Genomic DNA, 7,791 nt, shown 5'->3' on the forward strand with positions numbered 1-7,791 from the left:
CCCTAGACTCCGCCACCGCTAACCACCTCCAAGCGCAGCCCTAGCCGAGAACCTCGGCTACCCTCATAGCTCTTAGTGTCCCATACTGAATGTCGTTATCACGCCGCAGATTATCCGACCGTGGACACAGCACTACATTACAGGGACTCTGCTCTATTCGAAGTTGTCCAAATGACTGTCACCACTCTCGTTTCGCGCTGTCCAGCAAGGCTCGGAGCAGTGCCAGGAACGCGGCCAACTCTATCGATGCACTAACGTAGTGGAACCAGAACGTCACCTAGAGGGACTGAGCGGAGCTCGTGGACGGCAGCACGGGCTATGTTTCACAATGCGCAGCCTTATGAACGTGTGTATTACAATGTGCGGATACAAATGGTAGTAGTATCGCTTAGACAGGGTATGCATAGGTATGAAAATACAGTTCATTGGTGGAGATGTCATTTGTTCTTACGTGATTCATATGAAAAGTTTATCGACGTCATAATGACCGCACAACAGGACGACAGATTTTGGACGCTGAATGGTGATTGGAGATAGCCGCATAAGACATTCCCTTGTTCCAGTGTCACAGTGTTACGAGCATTGCGAGAACACCAGATTCCAGTTATTATCTCTCATCGCGGACAATGCAGTGGCCGACGCCCATCACATAACGACCGAGAGCAGCGGCTTTTGCGTAGAGATGTCAGGGCTGACAGATAAGGAACACCGCGTGAAATAACCGCGGACGTCAATGTGGGACGGTGCAGCGAAATAGAGGAAGACGGAGATTGCAATACATCGAGCAAATAGCTGAGGACGCAATTTGCAAGCTCTATTCTGAGATGAAGAGGTTGGCACAGGAGAGGTACACTATGTGATGGAAAGTATCCGGACACTCTCAAAAGCGTACGTTTTTCATATTAGGTGCATTATGTTGCCACCTATTGCCAGGTACTCCATCTCAGCGACCTCAGTAGTCCTTAGACATCATGAGAAAGCAGAATGAGGCGCTCCGCAGAACTCACGGACTTCAAATGTGGTCAGGCCACTAAGTGTCACTTGTGTCATACATCCATAGGCCCACTGTTTAGGATCTGATAGTAAAGTGGAAACGCTGGGTTCCTGGCCACCCAATAGGAGACAACAACGAAACGCCATGTGGGCGGAGTTGCTTTTGTGTTATGAGGCTCAACGTGACAATTTTTGTTCAACGTCAGAATAGGGTTCATCACTTTCAAAAAGTTGAAAGCCGCACCTTCAAAACAGATACAGTCATGGCGGCTGTCTTCTGGAACTCTGAAGATGTTATCCTGTCTGATGTCGACATTCATCGTGCAACAATCAACTCTGAACAGGGCTACATTGACGGGAAATTGAAGAAACGACTTTACAGCATTCGATGCCAGAAAAATGTAAATGAAATTCTCCTTTTTCATGACAACGCTAGGCCTCACGCAAGTGGGTGCACCAGAGTGGCACTCATGAAACATCATTGGACTGTTCTGCCTCATCCACCCTACAATCACGATCTCGCACCTTCCTTATGTCCATCCGTTTGGCCCAATGAAGCAGTATGTGGATGATGGGGAGCAGCATGACGTTGGCTACGTCGTCGACCAGTAGAGTGATGCCTTTCGGGCATACAGGCCGCCGTATTTGACGAAGATTATGTTGAAACATAGGGTTTTGTAGCCAAAGAAGTGGGGCACGATAAATAAAACCTCTAAACTCCTCCCGAACAGGCCATGAAGGCCCAAAGGTACCGACCGGCCGCTGTGTCATCCTCAGCCCACAGGCGTCACTGGATTCGGATACGGAGGGGCATATAGTCAGCACACCACTCTCCCGGTTATGCGTCAGTTTCCGAGACTGGAGCCGCTATTTCCCAATCAAGTAGCTCCTCCATTTGCCTCACAATGGCTGAGTGCGCCGGCCGCTGTGGCCGAGCGTTTCTAGGCGCTTCAGTCCAGAACCGGGCTGCTGCTATGGTCGCAGGTTCGAATCCTGCCTCAGGCATGGATGTGTGTGATTTCCTTAGGTTAGTTAGGTTGAAGTAGTTCTAAATCTAGGGGACAGGATCTCAGATGTTAAGTCCAATAGTGCTTAGCGCCATTTGATATGAAGGGCTGAGTGCACCCCACCTGCCAACAGTGCTCGGCAGACCTTATGGTCACCCATCCAAGTGCTAGCCCAGCCCGACAGCGCTTAACTTCGGTGATCTGATGGGAACCGGCGTTACCGCTGTGGCAAGGCCGTTGGCTGGGGAACGATTAGGTGCATTGGAATCCTGAATAAAGCCATCCTGCCTTCAGAAAGAAATATGTTCAAAGCCCTTCATAGTCAAGGTAGCTTCCCTGTTATACTGGTGCCTTCGGCAGGATTTTACCCATCTGTTGTGAGATTCCTCGGTTTAATGGCGTATATTTTTGGGATAGATTCAAATGGTTAAGTGATTTTACCACTATTGCCCTCTACCACTGCTGCTGAACAGCGCAAGGGAAATTAAAAGGTGTCTACATGCCAGAATGGTCTGAGCCCAGAAGCTCGTGTGAAATTTACGGCTGCTTAATGATGTCACGTTGGCACCACATTCCAACGCTGTTATGCCTAAAGCCACACTGGCCATGTCACACCATAGGCAGTTCATCACACCTACCTGTACTCACATCTCACCCCTTCTTTTGACGTCCGTCCAAAGGCTGTAAGAACTACAATCCCCATCACTCAAATCACGCAGTTTTCTTAAGCGTGGCCAAGGAAAATATTTCGGGCAGACCGCTGCTCGGAATCGACACAAAAGCACCTCAAGAGGCGTGATAGACAGGGTGAACGAAAGCATCCCTTCCCTTGGGTACAGGTGCACGTAAGGGCTGTCCCAATTCACTACATCGTCGGAGACCATACAGCAGGCCGGCAAACAGTTCGGGACCAACGAGTAATAGGACAGACTCCTGTCGATTGTCATGCTGCTGCTACTAGTCAAGTGGTGTTCTAGCATTCTGGGTGGTGTCTGTTGTTCTAGCCAACTAGTTTACAATAGGATAGGGATTTGGGAAGGTATGTCACCTATTCTTCACCCATCTTCTTTCTTGGTCTCAAACTTGCGAATCTTCAACTACTGTTCTTCCTGCTTTTTCTCTGCTTCTTACTTGCTTCTTGGTTCTTCTCTGGGCAGGATATGGAAATATTTATTGATAACTATTTGCTTTGAAGTTCTCCTCTTAGTAACAGTTTGGTAAATTATTTGTGCATGTCATTTTTACTTTGTGGAAGTTTTCTTCAGTTTAGTGCATCGGTGTGCTGTTTAATAGCAGTAGTGTGGCTTTTACACACATTTTTTTGCCAGTGGTGGCTTGCCCAAGCGGTCTTCTCGTCGGGCCATTTTTTGCTCACTCCGCTGAGTTGGCCGGCCCGGGGTTTACGAGTGGTGAAAGTCCAGTGTCAGTCCCTGCACCGGTCCCTTCTCGCATTCGGTGTCCTGTCGTGTCTCTGCAGGGTTCCGTCACTGTGTGGTTCCGTGTTCTGTCCCAGCAGGGTTCCGCTTAGCGGGCAGATTTACGGTCCACATCCGATACAAGGGCCTTCTGTTGGTCTCGCTGTCCTTTCCTTTCTCTCGATGCTTCTGCCTTGTAGGAATCGTGTCTTGCTAATTACGTCCTTTTCTTTCTTGATACTTCTCTCGTTGCAACTTGTGGGTCGTTGCATCTCATCTTTGCTGGAGTTTTTTACAATGGTTCTTACAAAAAGTTTTACTTATAATCATCTAACATCTGTCTAGTACCTACATTGTTTTACGCTTTCTTAAAAAGTATTACAAATATTGGCCCCCTTTCCATGTTACAATTCTAAGATATTTTGAGTCTTAACTTCTACAAAAATCCTCAAATTAGTTTATTTTTGTTTTTTATGTAGTGTCTTGGTGTATAAAATTTTAGTATTTCATGCTGTTAGACTATCTGCGCTTTATCCCTTCACCTTAATCTATGGTACTATGGGTGTTATTTTTTTTATTGAAACTACTTTCTTTTTCCCACCTTCCTCTCTCTTCATTCTTCTTTCTCCTGACGATCTTATCTGCAACATAATCTTGAAATATTGTGCTGATTATTTACCAGTAATAAAATTAATCTTCAAACTTGTACTGAAAGTGTTTAATACTGCCAGTCTTCGGTAAAAACACCACTGCTTTATATCATAAAATACCCTCTAATTCTCTTTTACTGTGTTCCGAAATACATTTGAAATTCTTGCAATTTTTTGTCGATTTCTTTATGGACTTCTAACATGAGGTGAGGCGATTCCCCCTTTTGTTCATATGATTCTAATTCTTCATCCTCTTTATCTCGCGTCATTCTTAATTGTTTGTTTATAACTGGTATTTCTTCTAATTCTAGCTTTTGCTCAAAGAGAAATGTGACATTCCCGAATGTTACGCTACCTTTCCCCATATCTATTATTGCTTGTCTCTCATTTAAAAAATCTGCACCTATAATCAAATCTACAGTTAGTTTAGGTATAATCACGAAGTTGGCTTCGACCTTTTGAACTTGACATGAAAGAGTTAACCTTGTGTGTCTCACAACTTCTGCAGCATTGTTTCTAATAGGAGCTCTTACTTTGCTCTTATGGCAATTCCTCATTGGCATTGCACTGCATGAATAAATTTTCTGAGATTGCAGTCAGTTCACTTCCGCTGTCAATTACTATATTGACTGGGATATGCTTTACCATGGCCTTCACAATTGGTTGAATTTGAAAGGGTTGGTTCTGTTCTTCTTCTTCTTGCATCAACGGAACCTCCACTGAATTATACGTGGGTCTTTTTAGGAATTTCCCTTGTGAACTCGAACTTTCTGTAAGATAAGCTTCGACTGCTACTTCTCTCTCTTTTATTTCCCCTTCTTTATTCATTTACGCTTTCTTCAACATCCTCTACTTTTTCCTCATCCTCGTCTATCTTCTCCTTCTTCGTCGCTACTTCCACATAATCGCATCTAAATGCTCTAATTATCGCTTCATAACTTCATTCATTATATACGTTGGGTTGTGTGCCCACTTGTAACTTATTTTCAACTTCTGTCGACAGCGCATTATCCTCATTGAATTCGCTTTCCCTTGTTTCCATCTCAAATAGCTCTGCAATTCTCATTACTTCGTCCTTTCCTCCTACATTTGTTGTGCATGCCCTGATAATTCATCTTCCTCGTCAGTATTCTCCCAATTAATTTCGTCCCAACACGATATTGTTATTTTCTTGTCTTCGTTTTCATCTGGTCCCTGCGGATAAGTTTCTTCCTTCTTCTCTTCTCGTGATAAGATTTTTACTTCTCTGTTCAAGGTGCTGCAATTGTCCTGGGTCGGTGCGTCATTCTCTTTGGCATGGGCGCTTAACTGTCAATTCGAACGTTTATAGGGGTTTGGTGGTCTTACCTCCACCTCTTCTATCTGTATTCTCTTTTCTTGTTCAGCTTGTTGATAGTGGTTTCTTTGTTGATAATTTGTCGGTCTATTGGTTCTCCAGTACCCATTACGGTTGTCGTTATTCCCTCTGTAATAGTTGCTGCCGTTCCTGGGTGAATTATAGTTATTGCCATATTCTCTTCTAAATCCATAACCGGTTCTTTGTTGAAATCTGTTGTCGTTTCTTGGTGCGAAGTTATCACATGTTTCGTAATTATTGTTTCTTCGTACTGTGTCTTGTGGATTCCACCGCTTTTTGCTTTCGTTTTCACGTGCGCTTCGTCTTTGTCTTGCGTCATCTTCCTAAAATATGAACTCTAGTTCCCTTAGAATACCTTTAAATGCTTCGACGTCATTGCCTCCGTGACCTACTAATTATTGCTGGTATTTCAATGGTAGCTTCATCGCGCATAATTTAATCAACTCTCTGTCACTGTATGGTACATCTAAGCATTGATTTTTCTTTGCCATTAATTCGAAAAAATTCACGGGACTCTTCTCTCCTGAATTTTCAAAATATGGGTTCTGTAATAATTCGTACTTCACTGTGTTCTGTGCTTCGCTGGACCAATATCGTGAGAGAAACTTCTCTCTGAAATCTTCGTACGATCGGCATGTCGCTGCAACATTCTGCATGGTTTCTGCGACTGTGCCTGACATGTGTGCACATATAAAGTCTAATTTGTGTGCTAGCGTCCAGTGTTCTGGTAATCCTACTCGGAATTGATCAATAAAAGTTCGTGGATGTAATGAGTTTCCTTCTCGAAAGTGTTGAAATTTTCTGACTGTGAGGAAATGATCGTTGTAGTACTTCGTCATAGTTCCATATGAAATTCGCGATTCTTCGCCACTTTTGTTTGTGATCATTTCTCCCGTCGTTCTTTCCGGTTGTGGTAGATCCATTGGATATTGTCCACTGTACCTTTCGCCTACCTTTGCGTAGTATCGTTGGAGTGGTACGCAATAATTTTCTTCCATCGGTTGTGAACGTGTAGCTGAATGCATTGCACTGTACTCTTCGCGACCTGGCTTTCCACTGTCAGGTATTGGTTCGGTATCTTGTCTGGCTAACCTTGCTGCTCCATTGCACGATATAAACTGTCTTGAAACAAACATTTGTGGTTCCGCATGTGTTTGTGATGGCGTTTGTTCATCAAGAATTTCGAAACGTGTTTGTTGCTGTGCAGGCTGTCTGATTGCACGTATGTTACTTTCCGCCTGTGATTGGAATCGCAAATGCGGAATATCTTCGTTAATTGCTTGTTTTTCCGGTACCGTTACAGATACGGATGTGGTTGCAGACTCTGTGCTTGTTCGATCTTGTTCACTACGCTCTTCAATGGTTTCCAACAACTCTGTTGGCAATTTCTGAAATTGTCGCCTCGTTTGCGCTTCTAATTTGACTATGCGGTTATCATATCTTTTCAGCGCTGCTTTTGTGATACGTTTGTGTAACACAGTGTTTTCAACAACATCACGCGCTGTACCTGCTGCTTGTCTAGTAATTTCGTTTATCTGTTTCTCTAGTTTCTTGACTTCTCCCTGGGTGTTGTTACGTAATATTTTGATCTCGTCCTGAATGTCATTACGCAATGTTTGTACGTCCGCTTGTACCTTGTCAATCTCTGTTCTCAATTGATTGTGACCTGTTTCCTATTACTTCCCGAGATTCTTTTGCCTCGTCTTCAATATGACTTAGGTGTAACTTAATTTTTTTGTTTTGTTCTTTAATCTCACGCATTTGTCTCGTGGTTTCTGCATTCTGAATTTGAATTTGGTTCGCTATGTCTTTATTTTGCCTTGTCATTGTTTCCGTAATTTGTTGTAATAATTCTGTCTGATTGGTGGGTCCTATTGCGTTTTCTTCCGACATCCTACGCTCTGTGTTTTCGCCCAAGTGTTGGTTCGCAAACGATTGCATTTAACTGTGCTGTGACACGTTTCTGCTGGCATTCCTTGTACTCTGTGGTGAGGGAGCTCTGATTACTTGTACTATGGGTTCTATGTATTCAAGACGCAAGTTAGAATCTTCATCGACTGTCTCTCTACTTTTCTGCTCCTCTGTCGTATGCTGACTTACGTTTTCTATGCCTTGACGTACATTATCCTCGTTATGGTGCGTTATATGTCCTATTTCTCGCGATACTGCATCGTCTGTTGTACTGTCCTCCATTCTCTGTCCATTTTCATGCTGGGTCTCTACCTCAATTCGGTCAAGGTCTCGATTTGCCATTGCTAATCTTTCCGAATCCCTTATTTTCTGTTTTAAAAGTAATTCACGCGCCCTACTTCGCGTCAGCATGCGCTCATACGATCTCACGCGATTTTAAACTTTTTGCACACACGACT

At 43.8% G+C, this 7,791-nt stretch overlaps 1 pseudogene; it reads right to left on the reverse strand.

Annotated features, from left to right (window-relative positions):
* Positions 1-2,124: 2,124 nt before the first annotated feature.
* LOC126177284 (5S ribosomal RNA) lies at positions 2,125-2,242 on the reverse strand (annotated as a pseudogene).
* Between the last annotated feature and the right edge of the window lie 5,549 nt (positions 2,243-7,791).

This window comes from Schistocerca cancellata, chromosome 3, assembly GCF_023864275.1.
Source record: "Schistocerca cancellata isolate TAMUIC-IGC-003103 chromosome 3, iqSchCanc2.1, whole genome shotgun sequence".
In the NCBI taxonomy this organism is placed as follows: Eukaryota; Metazoa; Arthropoda; class Insecta; order Orthoptera; family Acrididae; genus Schistocerca; species Schistocerca cancellata.